General features: G+C 45.3%; 1 long non-coding RNA gene across 1 annotated transcript; it reads left to right on the forward strand.

Moving 5' to 3' along the window:
• The first annotated feature begins 7,506 nt into the window (after positions 1-7,506).
• Positions 7,507-20,081, forward strand: LOC119401883 (uncharacterized). The gene is made up of 3 exons (XR_007417111.1): positions 7,507-7,636; positions 8,285-8,362; positions 19,849-20,081. It is a non-coding gene; the product is annotated as an uncharacterized LOC119401883 (long non-coding RNA).
• Positions 20,082-20,549: the final 468 nt, after the last annotated feature.

Below are 20,549 nucleotides of genomic sequence, written 5' to 3' on the forward strand. Positions count from 1 at the left end.
AAGTTACTTGCATTGCGTCAATATTTAAAACAAAGCAATTCCATTAACTTCCCGGGAAATGCGATATAAAATAGATCAGCTACAATGTTTTCTGATCCTGAAATGCTTAAAAGAAGTTCACGAGTTGTAGAATGGCACTCCTAGATGAAAGAGCAGTCGGCAGTTTTATAGCTATTTAGACAATCACCTTTATTTTGAGATTCACAGAGAATACGAAAAAAAGAGTTCATGCAAAGCAGCCCCCAGTTGCTCAAAAAGTATACCTTTCAGATGTTTCAGTGGGTGTAACGTATTTATCATGAGATACAAGTATTTCACGCATTCAAAGCACACACTTAAATTCATTGTGAACGGGTCTGTCTCGAGAAAAATATTTTTTTCAATTATGGAAAGTCTGGTACACGTGGTAGCACCGCGCGTTTGCTCGTTGTGTTTACAACGGAATCCATTTATTAGAGTATTTAGCCCTCGTATGGTGCCACATTTTGTTAGTGGTTATTTTATAAGTACTCAATCTGGAAAAAAATAACAATTTCTTTTTAGGATTGCATTCGCAATTGTGGTGATTTAAATGCCCGAAATATCTATCTGGCCTTTGGGTTGGGTCGCAAAACTCGGCAATGTGTTGTCCCCTGTTTCTCAGACTTTACCGCCAATGAAATCATACTTGTTTTGCTTGATAACGAAATGTTCACATATTTAGTTGATATAAAGTGCTCTTTCATACAAAGCATGCAATGATCTTTCAATCAGACAATTTAGTTACAGCAAAATACCGTTGAAATATGTTTCAGAGCCTCCAGAGAGATTTAAACTCAACATATTACCTTCTCAAATCGACTTATAACAACGACAGTGTTTGGGGAGAAGGATTTACTTGTGTCAGTGTAAATGCAACTCTTCTGGAAGAAAGCAATAAGACTATTAGTGCTCACATCCAATACAAACCTCGAAACTACACAACACTGTAAGTACATTTTATTTCACATACGAAATATTTACACAAGAAAACAGATTTGTTTCTCACTCTTATCTAATAAATAAATTTATTCCCTTACGCACAAGGACGCATCGCAGTATATTTTGTCAATGTATATTTATAAAAGTGCGAAGTAGTCAATAAGGCATAAGTTTTATGCCATCGCATTGACCAAATAGAGAAAACGAGATATTCACAATGACTCCAGGTGATAAGACTTTTGAGCGCTACAACAGGAGAATATGACAGAGTTGAATGTTGCTACTCGTAATCGCTTCAGGAAAGTGGCACAATGTGATGTGGCTGTGCATGATTTTTTATTCCTTATTTTTGTTTGCATGTAGTAGCCGAAGGCACACAGCTACGTATACTATAACTTTTCAATAAACTTTCATTGTTGCTAGCTCTTACAGCGCAGCAACAAAAAAAGTTACAGCATATCCACGGGTGAATGACGAAGAGCTTGGGCGAAGCTCCTGAAGTAATCATGTGTACACCGTTAAATGTTCAGTGGTTTCGCCCAGCAGTAATCAAAGCGATACGTCGCTTTGATCACTTTCCTTTTTCCGTTTTTCCTGCTTTTTTAAATTTTTCTATATTTTTTAATATTTAATATTTTTATTTATTTTTATTATTTATTTTATTTTATTTATTTATTTATGTAGCATTTATTTATTTTCTATCTCTATGGGACAGCGCCATCTATTATACTGTTCGGGAGATACTGCCGCGGTTACGCCTGATATGGGACAAGGTTAGACTAAGAGGAGCTACGCCCCTAAAAATCCCAGCATATCCACGGGGTGAATGATGATGAGTCGGGCGAAGCTCCGGAGGGTATCATCGGTAAACCGTGAAGCTCTTCTGCGAAATTCGCCCAGTACATCATATAAAGAGTGTGAAACGCCGTGGTGAGGTTATTGTCGAACCAAAGTCGATCACACACGTCGCAAATGTGGCCAAACGAATGAGCTTGAAATTCCCGCTCGAACCGCGCGTCGGCTCCTTGAATATGAGACCGCTGGCGCCGCTTCCCGCGCACGAGCACCATGAAGGTCTGCCAGGCGCCGCGGCCGCTTGGCCGCCGCTTCTCGGGCTCGTCTTTCGGGGTCCGCTGCTCGGAGTGCACGTTGCGCTGCGGCGCCATTGGCGCACACCGTCACGGGATCCGCCAGGCGCCGCGCTCGCTTCGCCGCCGCTTCTCGGGCTCGCACCGCGGGATCCTGGCGACGAGCACGAGCTGCCGCGGCCCTCCGCGCCCACCGCTCCACTTCCTCCATGCCCCACCAACGATCCGACACGCACGGCGACGATCCAGGAGACTGAGAGAGGCACTCGTTCCCCGCGCACCCAGGCACAGCCCGCGCAGCAGCCGATCGGAGAGTAGCGGCACTTCCACCGCCATCTAGTGGCGATTCACACAAGCGCACTATTGCACACACTTCTATTGGACCAACACAGATTGTGTACAGCGTCATCTAGTATATCACCAGTAAACTGCAGTTTGTATGTACTTCTATGAGAAAGCGCCATCTATTAAACTGTTCGGGAGATACTGCCGGTTACGCCTGACATGGGACAACGTTAGACTAAGAGCAGCTACGCCGCTAAAAATTATGCAAACTTTGAAACTAGTAATGCCAAACCCGAAGCAGGAGGGGAGCTGAGTGGTCTTCCTTGTTTATCTTTATTTTTTAAGCAGCGAAGCTCTTAAACCTGGCAGAAACACGTTTGTTAACAAAACAGCCTTGCTGCCACATTGCTGAAAATAGTCAAGCTACCTTCGCGCCTCGCAGTCGTCGCCATAGCAACCACCACAGTTTCTAACACCGTGGCTCAGGGAGAGCGGTTTAAATATGCTCAAAGTGGCACGCCTTGCGCATATTCCGGATCCGCGCGTCGCCGTCTCTTGGCGGCCGCTTCTTCGGCCAAGCATGCTGGATCCAGTCCCCGCCGGAGTTGTGATTCCTGTGATGCAGCATGATCAGATGAGTGTCAACCAGATTCGTTGTGCCAAGCTTTGCGCAACTTAGTGCAAACTCCTCGCATTTTTCGTTCTGCCTTTTCTTTCACTTTCTTTCTATCTGTTTCTTGTACCTCTTCTGTTTTATCTGTTTGTTTCTATGTCTTCCTTTCTACTTCTTTCTTTCTCTATCTATATCTTTCTCTTTCTGTTTTGCTCTCTTTTTTTCTATCTCGTTTTTATCTGCTCATTTGTATCCTCTTCTGTCTCTTTCCACGTTTTTCATTGTCTTTCTAACCCTGCTTCTTCCTCTTCCTTTCTTTAGCTCTGTTGATTTCTCTAATTTTTTCTCCTCCGGTCGTTTCTATATTTGTTTTACCTCTAATTCGTGCCTTTGTCTCTCTCTCTCTTCCTTTTTCTATGTCTTTCTATATTTTATGTCATTATTCCGTTATTTCTCTTTCTTTTCTATTTCTTTTCTGTCTTTTTTTCTATCGCTTCCCCTTCGCACTCTTTCTCTCTTCTATCACTGTATTTTCTTTGAATTGTTTCACGTGCACCACATTGCAGAACAGAGTTTTCTTTTGTTGATTGCACCTGCTGCAGATGGTAGCGGGGCTTACCCAAGTTCTCGCTCGCCCAATTGAAACACGTGCTTTTTGGACTGTGTGAAATGCAGTTATACTTTTATTGAACAAGGCGTGGAACAATTCAGAAAAACGAATTTCCAGTGTGAGCGAAACAAATTATTTTTACTGGAAATATCCCGTATAGAATAACAGAGAGCTGAGCCAGTTGGTAAGTATTCATTCTAAAAAGAGAGGGCGTGCAAACACGGGCACAAGAAAGAAGTCGGGAAAGAGTCAGTCGGCGTTTGTGGTGTCCTGACTTCTTTCTTGTGTCCGTGTTTGCACGCCCTGGTTTCTTAGAATGTATCCCGTATATTATAACATGAGTTTAAGTTTCTTTCTGAAAGCAAACTAGTTTGAGAAATAGCCATTCTACACTAAAAGCAAATATCGAACTTCTAAAACTTGTAGTCACCAGAACATCTACAATGTTAAATATGAACCATAAACACACCGCTTTCATGACCCTCTTGCAAATTTTCCTATATTCTATCAAAACAATGCTCGCATATTCGAAGTTTATATTAAAGGACTATTTATTCACATAATTAGCTTAGATTTATTGATACATGTACCTGTAGGACTGCAGAATCTTTTCTTCCTGCTAGACTACTGACTTTTCAAAGAAATATTTTTAGAATGTTTCTTAATAACAATTTTTCGAAGATTTCAAAGCGAATAGGAATACTGGTAACCTTAGTTATTCTTTTCGTGCTAATGTCTCGCTTAAGATATTCTTTAACTTCGTTCAGTATTTGCACACTAGCAAATTTAAACACATCTTTGTGTGTTTTCTACGTATTAAAACTTGCGCAGATGCTCGCAAAGCCAGTTGCCGCGTATCGTTAAGCTACCTAATTTCTGATGAAAGAGTGGTCTCTATGGATTTGCACAAGAATGCTGAATTTAACAAAAGCTGCGAAATATATATAGGCCTGCTTAGAGTGCTGTGCTTTCTTTCATCCAGATTACAAATACATCTGACAAGTTTCAATATTTCTGAATATCTCTTGTCAGTCTGATCTACTTAGAAAATATGTCTTCCGTGATACAGGACCTGCACACCTTCCACGGTGGTCTTGTGATTATGTCTCGACAGCTCACCCGCTGGTCGCGGTATCGAACCCAGGCTGCGGCGGCCACATTTTCGATGGAGGTGGAAATGCTTGAGGCCCATGTACTTAGATTCAGTGTTCGATACAGAACCCCATGTGGTCCAAATTTCTGGGGCCCTCCCCTACGGCGTCTGTCATAAACATATCGTGGTTTTGAGAGTCGTTAAGCCGCAAAAATTAAGAATAATCTTGGAGGACGCTTGAACTTTGCCTTCACGAGTAAACCACGATAGCGTGATCGAGCCCTGTGTTCATCGCCCTCTCAATGGTTAGCCCAGCTTAAGTTCTCGGTGCATGCAACAACCGTGCCCTTAAGGTACGAACGGCTGTGAGCGTCACAGTTTAAAGGCCAGCTTGACGACGTTTCTCAGAAAGGCATCTCCTGGGGACATTAAGAAGCTATTAAAGATACCGCACAGGTGGTCATGCGCATGATCATGTACCCTTCGAGGTATGCTAAATGTGAAAGTGAGTTGTGATTTCATGCGATCTGCAATCTTCACAAAGGAAGATACCAACACACTAAGTACATTCTGGATCTTAGTACACCCTGAACAGCGCTAAATTATTGGGGCAGAGATGAAAGCAATGGCGTGCGTCGCTAGACCCCCATAAAGCAGTATCGTAAATATAGAGAAATGTGCGAGGCATGCGTTCTGTAGGAAACAGCAATTTCCGTTAAAGTACCTTGCACTTTTCGAACGCCGACAATGCACTCATGTCGCTGAAGCTTTCAGTGCTATGATTGCGGACCGTCAACCTGCACAATTTGCTAACCTTCAAAAGTATTCTATACTTACGCGACTGACGCATTGATCTACTGTTCAAAAATTAATAGCTTAATGAGGCTCTCACGCTTGAAGAAGCTTTTGCTGTCCTCGTCGTCTGCTCCGCATAACACATACGGATATACTATGTCAGATATCGTATCAATTTGGTGATTGGGCAGGGTGCGCGCTCTCCATTATCTGTAAGCAGTGCTGGCAGGACAGCACAATTCTCCAAAATTGGAACGACAGCTTCATGGGACCGTTTCTTAAGCCTGGCAAGCATCCCCTAGAATTTACCTCATAATGACCAAACGCGCTGGCAAGTTGCGTTGGGAAGGTGATGCGGCGAGTGATCTTCTCCTGATTTAAGTGGTACGTCCAATATTACAATATTTTTATGGGCGTCATCGCCGCCTTCTGGCATCACCGGTTAATATCGACAACGTTAACAGTCGTGTTCCGTTAACATAAATTATATTAAACTATTATTGGCTGTCATGCTACGGAGTCTAAGGCAACCTTGCCACAATGTTCTTGACATTATCCTTGATGTAATGGCATCAGTACGTTTAGACGTTCAGGTATATCGCCTGAAGCGCAGTTGTATAGAGAGGCGCACTCTACGTGTGAACGCCGCAGAATGTCCGATAACAGCACTACACTCACCATGACATTTCGAAAGGTCATCCTTGAGTCGCTCACTCTTCAACATATTGCTAATTGGTCTGATGTTTTGCGCCAAGCGGCTCTTCTGCGGCCTGTAACTAGTACTGCACATTTCACGAGGCCGCATGTACGTGACAGACCAGATGAAATATGGGGGAAAATGCAACGCCCAAGGCACGGCCCACGACCCATGCATACGAGATCATGAGGCAGAAGAGTCTAGTTCAGTAGCTTCACAAAAGGAAAAAGCAATCTGAATCGCACTATGGCCAAGCCATCAATACTGCAAATATTATCATACAGTGTTCTCACATCCACAAGTCTCAGCGGCATTGAATGTTGCAAGCTTCAACGATACAAGCGAAAAGACATTTATTTGTTCGGGTGATATGAAAGATACATACGTACCACTCGTACATTACATTCAGACAACCAACAGTGCAGGTTCATTCAACGATGAAGAAAATAAGAAATTTCCGCAGGAATGTTAGCCAGACCGCAGCGTGCAACACACACTTTAGCTATTCACGCGATAGCGATAAAGCGCTAGCTTCGCAGAAATTCCGGTGTTGGCGTCGGCCTCGGTGCCGGCGTCGTTGGATGTGTGCGAAAAATCAATGTTGTCCATGAGCGAAAAATTGAGAAAGATCGAAATAAAATAATTAACAAAAACATTTGGTTCGAGTGGGAATCGAACCCAGACCTTCTGCGCGGCAAGTAGGTGCTCTACAACAGAGCCACGCCATTGCTTGAAACTACTTCGAAAAAAAAAAACGATGTGAATATCATGTAGTGGGAGAGTCTCCATAACGCGTCCAATATTTCGTTGCAGAAACGTGCAATCACTCCAGGTGTCAAAACATGTCACCTGCCCTATGAGTCGGTGTTTTATTGTCCCAACTATTACAAAGCACTCAGACATATTTATTCATCATCATCAGCAAAAGCATCAACAAAGTGAGCAGCTGCGTAGGTCTGCGTATTGTCTTTCGAACGCTTAGTGCGCCCTTCGCTGATTCGGAAAAGTAAAAATTATGGCGTAGCGTGCTCTTCGCAACTACACTTGCAGAAAGCATTATAAGATAGTTTCAAACCGCCAGAAATAGGCGCATAGACGTTCGTTTGCTTGCAGCACGGTTGAGGCATCCACCGAGAACCGAAGCTAGGCTAGCACCTAAGAAAGCGATGCGCACGGGCACCGATTGCGTTATTGCGCACTACTCTCGAACGCGAAGCTCAAGCGCCCTTCAGGTTTTTGCAACTGAAATTATGCGCTTTGAAAGTAGCGTAGATTGACCCAGATCATTTGGCAGTTTTTCGTTCAGGTAGCTTGGTATAAGGTACAAAGTGTAAACGAGCAGCCTAGAGTTATGCGGCTTGCTGGACTTCGCTGTTATCTGCTGTCTGCACTAAAATGCTGTTTATTTTCAGGCAAAAGTCTGAAGAAACAATTCAGGCCGTTAAGATGTACAATTACACAAAGGAAAATGCCATCAATTATACAATAGTTAAAGGTAAGTTTGCACTGTAGCGCTACTGATCGCTTTGCGTAAGGCAATGTTTTAGCTTTATTGGGGTCCCTGCAAATTAGCAGTTTCTGTTGTACGCAACATTTTGCACAATATTTCAGAGATAACAGTGCGGAGCGCGTTTGCCGTCAGAAACCACGATGTAAAGCGAGTTGGTGGTGAACTTTACGTGCGCCCCGTACAGGCAGCAGGAGGCAGTTTTGGGTTTCTCTGCTCACATCAGCATTTTTCTAATGCGCGCTTTAGACACAGTAGCCTTTATTTTTACCTTCTGTGTATTTGCAAACGTCTAAGCCTAACAGACAGAGAACGTTAAGCAAGCGCTATGAAATACTGAGCATTAAGAAGCTTAAGTGGCTGTCTAAGAGCTGTGCCGGTAGTGCACATGCCACGGTGCATTTTGTGTTATTTTCCACTGCGTACAAAATTACAGCCTTTATTTAAAGCAAGTTAGATTTACTGCTGCATTTGGAAAACTTCATGGAGATTGTCTTTCAAATATCAGAGCTTCCGAAATCGAAGCCTTTTCTGTCTCGATTCAATCGTTTTGTGAAAATGACTTAAAAGATTGTTTGAAATAAGTGAATCGTAAAATGTTAAATATTGTTAATTTACTAATGTTTATGTTCACAGGAAACGAAACCATTACCTTCGAAGACGCTCTTGTTTTCAGTAACGAAGAGTGCGATATATACTACACTGGTGATGGAGGTAAGTACATCAAATTCAGCGTAAAAAACGTGCAGCTCGCTAGTATCTTACATAGTTCAGTGGATCTAGTGCCACGGTGCAGGTGTGCAGGTGCAAGCGTTTGAAAAATGCTTTGAAAACTTTAGACCAACAATGCTGAGGTGACAATCACTGACCAGAATCTCGAATTCAACTAATTGTTTTTTGTTTATGAATAAGTTACTTGAAGCGTCTCAGCGCGTAATCATCTTTCAAACCCATTTTAATTGGTGACACACAGCGTATACGCACATATAGCAACGTAGGGAACGTGTATTCTTTTATTTCAAGAATTAACTTCAGGGACAATGCCGTACTGCGGACGCTTTGTACACCTACGTTTAAAACTGCCACCCTCACAGAACATCGCAGCTATAAGGCAATCCACAAATCTAGTTCAAAATGCGAATCGATGTGTGTTCACGGCGATACACAGCTACTAAAGTCCACGTCCAGGTATATGAAAGTTCGTAAGGGTCACCTTGAGTGACAGGACGAAAGTCGTAGTCCAAAGGAGCGGCATCAGATTTATTGCACTTGGGCAAAGCGTACACTGTCACCCGGCCCTATCTAGTTCAAAATGCGAATCGATGTATGTTCACGGCGATATACAGCTACGGAACTCCAGGTCAAGGTATATTGTCACATGGTCGTGACGTCGACGAAGGCAGCAGTCAGCACGTCAGAGATGAAACTCTTTATTTGGCCGAACTTGTGGCCGGCAAACTGAAAGTCCAACTACAGCAATACCCTGATAACAGCGAACAGAGCGTCGACCGTCGATCAACTGACAAGCGGTGAAGCGCGTCGGCATTTATACATGTGCCGTCGAATATTCCAGCGTTATCGCTGGTTGTCGCGTAAGTTCTAGAATAAACTCGAGTGTTCGCGTCTTGCGCGCAGTCTTAACAAAACGATCTACAATAATCGCGAAGCATCTCGAACAATGAGGCGCGGTTTGCGCTTGGCGTTGCTGACAGTCTTTGTGGGCGAAACCCGAGTACAGCAAAAGTGATAATAAGAAACGCACGTGGCAATGCCCCCCTCTGAAAAAGCATCGTCCCGATGCTTAAAACAGAACACACGGGTGGGGGTGGCCATTGCATGCAACAATAAATAACAAGAATAAAGCAACAAAGTGCAATAAGCACAAGCAAGAAAGTACAATAATAAAGCAAAATTACAGTCCTCAGATTCGCTAACGCGCGTAATATGGCTTGAGGTGCACGACATGGACAACTTCAGGTCGCGCAGGCGCCGCTGAGAGTTCGTAATGCCGTCAGGGACAACCTCGTAGTCGAATGCGCCGAGGCGTCGAAGTACCCTGTACGGTCCGAAGTATCGCCGAAGAAGCTTCTCACCAAGTCCCCGTCGGCGTAATGGCGTCCATACGCATACACGGTCACCGGGTTGGTATTCCATGTGGCGTCGTCGAAGGTTGTAGCGGCATCTGTCAGTCGTCTGCTGGCTCTTGATCCGTAGGCGGGCGAGCTTTCGTGCTTCTTCGGCGCGCTGTAGGTAGGTGGTCACGTCGATGTTTCCTCGTCGGTCACGTTTGGTAACATGGCGTCGAGCGACGTTACCGGGCTCCGACCGTAGGCGAACATGTGTGGCGTCATCTGCGTCGTTTCTTGTACGGCCGTGTTGTACGCGAAGGTCACGTACGGAAGGATGGTGTCCCACGTCTTGTGTTCGACGTCGACGTACATGACCAGCATGTCGGCGATGGTCTTATTTATACGCTCGGTGAGGCCGTTGGTCTGTGGGTGGTACGCGGTTGTCCGGCGGTGGCTTGTGTGGCTGTATTCCAAGATCGCCTGAGTTAGGTCAGCCGTAAACGCTGTACCTCTGTCGGTGACGAGAACCTCTGGGGCGCCGTGTCCAAGGACTATGCTGTCAACGAAGAACTTGGCTACCTCAGCGGCACTGCCTTTGGGCAGGGCTTTTGTTTCGGCGTAGCGGGTGAGGTAGTCGGTGGCCATGACAATCCATTTATTTCCGGAAGTCGACGTTGGGAACGGCCCCAGGAGGTCCATCTCGATCTGCTGGAATGGTCGCCGAGGAGGCTAGATCGACTGAAGGTAGCCTGTTGGTCTTGTGGGCGGTGTGTTTCGTCGCTGACAGTCTCGGCACGGCCTTACGTATCGAGTGACGTCGGCGGCAAGGCGCGGCCAGTAGTACTTTTCCTGTACTCGTGCGAGCGTGCGGGAAAGTCCGAGGTGTCCAGCCGTCGGGTCGTCGTGCAGGGCATGCAGAATGTCTGGTCGCAGTCCTGAAGGTACAACGATACGGTAGCTGGCCCGGGCCGGAGAGAAGTTCTTCTTTACGAGGACGTTGTTTTTCAAGAAAAATGATGTCAAATCTCGCCTCAATACTTTTGCGAAAAGGATGGTCCTGCCCACCAGGTATTCAACTAGACTCTTCAGTTCCGGGTCGGCTCGCTGTCGTTCGGCGAAGTCGTCGGTACTTATGGCTCCCAAGAAGCTGTCATCAGCCTGGTCGTCGGGCGGTGGTGGGTCGACGGGGGCACGAAATTGCCACGTGCGTTTCTTATTATCACTTTTGCTGTACTCGGTTTTCGAGTAGAGCCTCGGCCGTCTCCTTGCAGACGACGCTGGTGAATGTTGCCAGGAGCCTGGTGCGAAAAACGTCCCATGTTGTGAGGGCTCGCTGTTGGTTCTCGAACCAGGTCCAAGCGGCGTCTTCCAAACCGAAATAGACATGCCGCAGCTTGTCTTCCCTGGTCCAGGAATTGAAAGCGGGTAGTCGGCTTCGAGTCAGCTGTCCGGGTCTTCGAACGACGATCCGCGGAAGGCTGGCGGCTCCTTGGGCTACCGAAGAAGGATCGGCGCAGGCTGCACGGGGTCGGTCATCGTCGCTGTGGTCGATGTTGGGATCTGCGGCTGCCTGGCTTTTTCGGGAAGGAGCCCGTGCTCTGGCTGCAGTCCCTTCTGCCTGCGGCTTCTTCGACGATCCGGGTTTTCCTTGCCGTCGTCCTCGTCGCGGCTTGGGTCAGCACCCCGCAGTGGCGTCCGGATCATGAAGCACGACCTCCACCAGATGTCACGTGGTCGTGACGTCGACGAAGGGAGCAGTCAGCACGTCAGAGATGAAACTCTTTATTTGGCCGTACTTGTTGCCGGAAAACTGAAAGTCAAACTACAGCAATACACTGATAGCGGCGAACAGAGCGTCGACCATCGTTCAACTGACAAGCGGTGAAGCGCGTCGGCATTTATATATGTGCCGTCGAATATTCCAGCGTTATCGCTGGTTGTCGTGCAAGTTCTAGAATAAACTCGTGTGTTCGCGTCTTGCGCGCAGTCTTAACAAAATGATCTACAATAATCGCGAAGCATCTCGAACAATGAGGCGCGGTTTGCGCTTAGCGTTGCTGACAGTCTTTGTGGGCGAAAACCGAGTACAGCAAAAGTGATAATAAGAAAAGCACGTGGCAATATGAACGTTCGTAACGAACACCTTGAGTGACAGGACGAACGTGGCAGTGCTAAGGAGCGGCAGCAGATTTATTGAACTTGGGCAAAGCGTACACTGTCAACCAGGCCCTATCTAGTTCAAAATGCGAGTCGATGTATGTTCACGGCAATATACAGCTACTAAAGTCCACGTCGAGGTATATGAACATTCGTAAGGGTCATCTTGAGCGACAGGACGAACATGGCAGTGCAAAGGAGCAGCAGCAAATTTATTGAACTTGGGCAAAACGTACACTGTCACCTGGCCCTTTTCACCAAACTGTGGATGCAAGCAGGGGCGTAGCCAGAAATTTTTTTCGGGGGGGGGGGTTCAACCATACTTTATGTATGTTCGTGCGTTCGTTTGTATGTGTGCGTGCCTATATACGCAAGCAAAACTGAAAAATTTCGGGGGGGTTTGAACCCCCCCCAACCCCCCCCCCCCCTTGGCTACGCCCCTGGATGCAAGCGCACAATCTTTGTTGTGCATTCGGAAGTGTGCAGGCTTAGCTTTTCTGAGAAGAGCGTTAACGAATTAGTTGTGGGATGTTTGAGTAAAACTGAATATGCATCGATTAACCTAAAAAGGAATCTTGAGCGCGCCTGTTCTGACAAATTTTGGCTAGTTATATGTCTAAGCGCACTGAGCTTTCAGCCGATGTTGGCATGCAGGGGCGCTATGCAGGATGGCCCGAGTTTGGCGAAACTCGGGATCTTTCCGAGCTCTGGCGACACCCCCTTTTGAACGAGCTAACAGTACGAGAAGGTGAAATCCATCCTTCAGCGCGCGCTCCGTTCCATTGGTTACGATGGAACGCGGCGTCACGTCAAGGGCGGCCGAGAAGATTGGGTGGTGTCTTCAAACTAGAGGAACCTTCTTTCATTTGTTTGTCGTTCCACTGAGTGCAGAAGTGCACCCGTGCAAGAGAAGTGACAGAAAGGTACTAACTATATTTGTTATGTGTGCGCGGGCAGTTTGACTCCATTTTGAAGCGTTTAATGTCTGCCCTAAGTACCCTTTAGAATTATCAGCACCGTGGCCTCTGAGATTAGTGTAAAGTACAGAGACCGACGTCATAGCTGCCTTCTTCTTCCCCTCTCACATGATCAGACTGTCGTTTCATTTTTTTCCTGAATTTATTTACTTTCGGTGACATTACTTTGTCTTTCCAAACCGCAAGGTGCTTTCGTTTTGTCCTTGCGCTATTTACACCATGAGCATGATGGCCGTCTCTTTGATTGTATACTAGGGAAGTGTACTTTCTCCTTCGGACTTATCCTCCTGAAGGGTAAAGTCCTCATTCCCATAGCTCACGTCGATTTCCACTTCTCATCTTTACCACCAGTATTTCCATGTTTATTCTCATGCGAACTTCGATTTTTCCTCGTCTTGATCCTTCGGTCTTCGTGACACACGTTTGACGCTTTTGTCGCAGTGAAGTCGAATCTGTCGTAACTGGAAATGTCTTCAGAACTTCCACAACCGACAGACAACAGTGCGCCAGATCCCGCAACTGTACTTCCGGCAGAATTTCTGGGATTTGTATCAATCGTTTTGTGTTCAGACGCAGCTGGTGTCATTGCTTCATCATTGGAGCCCGTCGCTATTACAGTTTCGTAGCTTAGGCCATTTTGCTTATTGGTAGCAGAATTTCTTACACTGACAGTGTCTACTCCAGTGTCGTTGACGGTCATTGTCTCGCCCCGCGAGTACGTCAAGCTAGGCTTAGATCTTGTCACTGAACTTTGTGTTAGTTGTGCGAGTGCGCACAACGGTCTTTTCTCAAATTCTGCTAATCAAAGTTCAAGGTCTGATATTACGCTTAAGATGTCGCAGTCAAAGTTTTCACAATTTCCGACATCGCTTTCCAGTTCGTCAAGACGTAGAGTGTCGTAGATCTGGTGGTCTAATTTCTTTAAGTCTTGCCTCATCAATTCGAGGTTTAGGCGCAAATCATTGAGCTTGCCAATCTTAGGTGACCTAGACGAAAGTACTGTGTCACTTTCTTCCATGACTCCTTCAATATCTGCTCGCAATGATCTCCGCATAACTTGGAGCTGCTTCATGTTTTGGTCTTCTACTCTTTCTCTCTCCGCGCTCGCCAATCCACAGTTATTACGCGTTAACAGCAACGATGTTGGCGTGGCGCTATCTGATCCAAGGGCAGGGCGTTCACGATTGCTCTCATTAAAAGGCTTCAGCATTCCGACTTCGAGACCCTTGAATTGAGTATCATCACGCATGCACAGTGTCGACTAGCGAACAGTTGGTAGCTTCGAGGGCTAGGCCTGCAGGACGGGTGTCATCGCAGCGAAAGTTCATCGTCCTTTCCTCGCGAGCCATGTAGTTGTTGTCGAAGCAAATATCTAGTGGATGGGCAGACATGCCGTTAACTGCTCCGAGGGCTGGGCTGACAGGATGTGACTCTCCTTTCTTCGTGGACATCCTAGCCTTGCGAACCCCGAGCCGCCGTCTTGAAGGGCAAGGGCAGACCAGAGCCGAAAACATCGTAAGGGGCTCCCGCCTCGAGATCCTCCAGGCGACGGACGCTTAATCATCAATCCATGAGTCGCCGTCTTGGTCTCAGTTCAAGCCGGAGTCATAGTCCCGCGTTTCATGGCACCAAATATAAAGAACAGAGACCGAGGGCATGGCTGCCTTCGTCTTCCCCCTTTAATGCCGCACTAATTGTACTGATGATTGTAAGCGTGTGGTGTGAGAACGTCATTGTCTTCCATTTTCAACAATTAGTTCCAATCGAGCGCCTTACAACACCGCGGCTAGAGCTAGTCGTCGAGGCCATGTGCATAATCACCATGGTCGGCCTGTACATTCTAGCGCGTTGCTCGGCCGGCGCGCACCTTCTTCGCCCTCTTATTAATCGTCTGCTCGCTCCCCGAGCATGTGCGCCCGGCTTATTAGCTAAATGGCTGGGCGGAATACGTCGCTAAGTCAGGACATGCTATGAGGAAGCTGATTGAGCCAACTCTTCCTAAGGCCGAGCTGATTGAGCCACGTCTTAGATAAGACCATGCTAATGAAGCCGTGTAAAGATAACAAACTAAATAAGATGATTTTAATTTTCACGACGCTAATTAGGAGCGTGTAATTAAAACCAAGATAATCAAGACCTTACTCACAAAGATCATTTTTATTAGTGTAATGCTAGTTGGGATTACGTTAGTTACCTTTGTACTATTGAGGACCTTGCGAATTACACCGAGTAATTATCATCGTTGTAATTAAAACAATAACAATCAAGACAGCACTATTCAATATCATGTTAGTTAAGCCTGAGCTAATTAAGGTCATTTTAATTAACACGGTACTATTTAAGAGCACGCTAATTCGGACTAAGCTAATTAGGTACTTTCTCACCAAGTACATGGTAGTTAGGATCACTCTAACTAGCATTATATTAAGTACATTCGTGCTAATGAGGACCTTGGTAAAGAAATCTGAGTTATTAATGCCGTGGTAATTCAAACATTACCAACTAAGACATAACTTGTGACTGCGATGTTAATTAAGGCCTAGCTAATCAATTGCACCAATATTGAGACCGAACTGACACGGTCATTGCGCCGAAGCAAACCAAGCAGGCTGAGTAGACGAGCCACTTAATAAGCTGGAAGAAACTAGGTGACCACAAGCTCCTCCGATGGCCCCAGCCTTGCAGATGTAGTGCAAGCTGACCAAAATATTTTTATGTAAGGAAGCTGCTGAGTAGCGTCCACCGCATGAAACACTTGACAGACACACCGACACTATGACAGTCACGACTTCAACTGGGGCCTTCTCAGAATCAACGAGTTTGTGACCGAGTTCGCACGTCAATCAATTTGACTGACAGACGCCCGCGGCGAAGATCAGGTTCGCCCACTGCGTTTCCTCTTGCCGATGAGCAGTGCTCACGGCGCAACGCTAGTGAGCGGCACGATTCATCTATCACCTTAATTGTACACACTATGCCCACACGCACGAAGAACTAAATGTTATATCATCACGTGGCTACGATATCTCGCATTCAACTTCACCGCGCTCGCGATGTACCACTCACAGCCACGAAGCAAGCGCCCCTGGTGGGATTTGCGGCGAGAAATGTTATTATTTACTTGTTAGTGGAGGCATTGTTTCTACCGATTCGTTACTACTGAAAAATCTTCAAACGTGTAATGTAAGTATAGCAGTAACCTGTCCATTTATTTATCTGTAATATTTCAGAGAAGCGAAACGAGCTGCACCAGAGTGCTGCGTATGCGCCCTTGTTGCCTTCGAGAGTGGAAATTGCATGCTGCCGGTGGAACGAAAGAATTTTCCGAAAGAGGACAAACGCCCACGAATACGCCCATGGGAGGCGGGATAATCAGTTCGCAAAAAGATAGCGCGACAATCACGCTCACGTCACTGCACTGTCAAAATTTCACTGAGTGGCGGCGCTGGCGCGTTCGCACGCGGCGTTCCTTTGAAAACGGCCGCAAATGCCGCACATGCATTTGTGACGCCATGCTCGTTCTTGTAGCCGTTTTTATCAACGCTGCTCTCGCTTGCATGACTGTATGATGAACGTAAAGGAAAGATTGTAATACAAAAAATCATCAAATACATGTCATGTACAGCATGCCTTCCATCATACTCTCTAGGTGCACTTGCGGCAATTTTGTTCAATGGGTATTTACGAAAACTGATATGACATGGCATGACAGAGAGAGAGAGATTACAACTATATCAGAGTTCAGTGCAGACGATGAGGCTGCCGCGCGCCACCAGGGTACTCCCACGTCAGTAGTGCGTGACGAACACCAGTGACAGGCCATGCAGTCCATGTATCAGAGTAAGCGATTTACTATATATATATATATATATATATATATATATATATATATATATATATATATATTGCCACGCCCACTTCTTGTCCTATTTTGATGTTTTTTGGGTTTGACCTGCAAGGGCGGTTATCAACGCTCGACGCTGCCCGCGAAGCAGTGTTCGAGAGACTTCTCGATTGTAGTAGATCGTTTTGTCAAGATTTCGCGCCGCACGCGAATGTTCCAGCTTTATCGAGAGATAACGCCGCCACCAGCGATATCGCTGGAAAGTTCCATAGCACCTGTATAAAAACCGACGCACTTGACCGCTTGTCAGTTGATCGACGGACGACGCCCTGTTCGCCGCTATCACTGTACAGCGTGTATTGCTGTAGTTCTAGTTCTCATTTTCCCGGCCACAAGTTCGGCCAAATAAACAGTTTCATTCTGCAAACGCCGACTGCTTTCTTCGTCGACGTCACGACCACGTGACAATATATATATATATATATATATATATATATATATATATATATATATATATATATATATATATATATATATATATATATATATAATTGTACATGCATGACAAACATGCCATTGTAAGCTACATGAGATGACATGCATACCTTCATTTGCGTCAAACACAAACAACGCGATGTACGCAGCTTCTTGCTGACCGCTTCGCATTACATCAATTTCCACGGTGTGGATTTTCTTGTGCATTTAAACAATCATTTGAAGCAAGCTTCCAAGTAGATAGACCATCCTTCAAACGTGCTCAAGCAACGTCCGTACAAGAAACGTGCGAAAGAGTAGCTAAAATTCCGCAAGACAGAATTTGATATGTTGGATTTAGATGCATTCTTTATAACCTATGTCTTGGAGGTGAATATGATTGAGGCCCGCGTATTTAATTTAGGTGCACATTTAAGAATCCCAGGCGGTCGAAATTTCCGAAGCCGTCCACTACGGCGTCTCTAATAACCATATCGTGGTTTCGGGCAGTTAAAACCAAGTCATTACTATTACATTATTACCTATAATTGCTAATTTAAAATGTTGAGGTACGTTCTTTTTTTTTTTTGCTCTTTGGTTGCGCTCAGAACAATACGAACAACCGTCACCCTTGTACAGAATGCATCAAATGGTGTTTTTCCAGACACCGCACATGATGGCCAAGAAAAAAACTCTCCGAAATCACAAGAAACTATGATGTATAATAATATACGCTATACACACTCTACAAAAATTGACGAGCATTTGTCGTCTTCCGGCCTTCAAGCAATAATCGCAATCAGTCGCGCGTGTGGCTGGTGCGTTATTGTCGTGTATACGCCCCTTGCTTCTTCTAAATGGCACTCGATATCAGAGTACCGTGACATTTCTGAAAGTAAAGTGGTCAGTGAACACTTGTAAGCGTAGGAAACGCGAGCAATACACATCAAGATTACCGTTATGAGCCACAAAGACGCCCCAAATGTGTCATTTTTTCTTAAAATGCAGTACGCTGCATTGCTTATTTTTTTTAACCACATTTATATAAATCCGACGTTTCCGTCTTTCCGTCTTTATATAGTTCACTAGTGGCCCCAGCAAAGTGAGTGATGAATAATGTATACAGGATGGTGCGAAGTATAGCAGACGAGTACAGCAGACATCGTGTAGTCCTTTAAGACGACCTAGGTGAAAGAGGAGCGCTATCGACCACCACTCATGCTGGGCACAGAAGTTCTGAATCAATTAATTCTGCACGCGGGCTATTTATAGCTGGGGTATTCCGTCTCCTCTATTAATAAACTGCTGTGCTGGGCGCGTTCGTTCATTCTGGAAAAGATTTGAGCGCAAAAGAACGAGACACAAGAAGAGAGAGCGCTCGTGTAGTCCTCTTCTTGTGTCGGGTCCTTTTGAGCTCAAATCTATTCCAGAATGTCTCCTCTCTGCTTGTTATGCGTATCTTTTGGTGAATATTATCGTGCGTGGTGTTATGTATGCGTCGTTCTAATGAAAATTATTTCTGTTGCCCAACAAGGAAACTTCATCTATTTCTCTTTAGAATGTATTTATCATTTAGATCGGAGCACCTTTATCGATTGAGGGCAGTGGTGGTGCTGTTTCAGAAGGTGTAGTTAGCCTGGCATACCTGACGATCGTACCGGCTGGGCCTTCCAGGTGTTTACAGCAGGGGTGTCACTAGGCGTTAAACAGCCCGTGAAAGGCAAACAACGACGGGTGCATTCTTGTCTTGACTGCCACACGCCCTCTGTCAAAATGTCTTTACTTTTCTCGTGCCTACGACGACGCTCTTCAGGCTTCGGCGCACCGCTCCTCTTTCCCTGTCAAACTGCGGGCATATGAGATGAAATTTTCGATGTAGGTGATGTCGCCGCAGAAGGCGCAGAGCGGGATGGCGCCACAGCCAGTCTTTATTAACCGAGCGAGGTATGTGTAGAATCCGTTCTTGTGCGGCACGAAGGCGTCATCGATGCATTTTATGTAGTTGCCATTTATTTCTGCTCAAAGCGGTTCTAGCGCCGCCTTCATTCAATCAAAATACACCTTCTGCGGAGAAATAGAATGTACCATCTACTGTCGGTAAGAACCTCAGAAAAAATGCAAGCTCAGCTCGCAGCCGGCGCTGTTCCACCCTGAAATAATTTTTATAGATGCCCTATCCAATCGCATTTCTTATTTGCGTGATGACACCTACATTTCCCGTATTTCAGGTTGTTGATTTTCCAATGCAGACACATGTTAGTGTCGCTGGTTTTTAGCGAAATACTAAATCCGATCCCGCTGCTCATGCAAACATAACATTTCTGGGAGCAATGACACAATTTTAATTCTTCGTATGCGTAGTGTTTGCATTGGCAGCAAAAAAATACACCTGGTGGCAACGGAAAACACCTAGCGCGATTCTCTTTCAATGGCGGCTTCGCCGCAGTTCGGAAGGTGGATCTTGTAATTGATATTAGGTTGTAACGGAATATAGTTTACTTATTCAACGAAAAGTTTTCAGACGAATACGTACGAAATATGCGGAAAGAACTGCACAACGTTATTTTTCTATTATTTCTGTAGATACGCGTAGCGTCCATTCATGACACTGTGTTATATATCCATAAAGTACATTATTTTACTCTACTTGATTAACTACTTCCTTGTTCTTTCTTGCAGATTATGAACTGTGGGTGCCCGAGAACAAAACTAAAGATATACCGCCATGTTGCGACTTCATGTTTACATACTTTGCACTCAACAAAACAATATACAACATTTATAACGAATCTTGCACATCGTTATCTGCTTCAAGCGAGACAAATTGAAAACAGAAGCGTCAAGTAATGCATAGGTCTTTTTGTAGTTGTACAGTTAGGACACATTTTGGCAAATTAAAAAAATACCTGGCAGCAAAATTTCGACTGGTGTCAATAATCAATTTCAATATACATGACACGACATGTACTAGCGACTCGAAATCACTCAGTCAGCGTAGTGTAAAAAAAAACACCTATTAGTTTAGTGCACTGTTTCCTCAAAACCAATTCCTGGTGAAGCCGCCAACTCAGTGGAAAACGCTCCTCGGACGGAAAGACGCTTCCTTGTGCACAGGTCTACTTCTTTTTGTGAAGATAAGCGTGAAACCTGAAGATAAGCGTAGTGCTTATCTTCAGGTTTCATAGCGCAGGGTAAACGAAGACAAACTATCAGACGTCGTCTTTTCTTCAGCTTGTGTTTGTGTCCTCTGTGCTTTACAAACCGAAGACAAACCACCAATAAGCCCGAATTTCGACAATGCTTTCGACAATTTCGACAATTTCGACAATGCAGTCGTCATAACATTATCATTTGATTCGTGTTTTACGCACACCGACTAC

This window comes from Rhipicephalus sanguineus, chromosome 8, assembly GCF_013339695.2.
Source record: "Rhipicephalus sanguineus isolate Rsan-2018 chromosome 8, BIME_Rsan_1.4, whole genome shotgun sequence".
Taxonomy (NCBI): domain Eukaryota; kingdom Metazoa; phylum Arthropoda; class Arachnida; order Ixodida; family Ixodidae; genus Rhipicephalus; species Rhipicephalus sanguineus.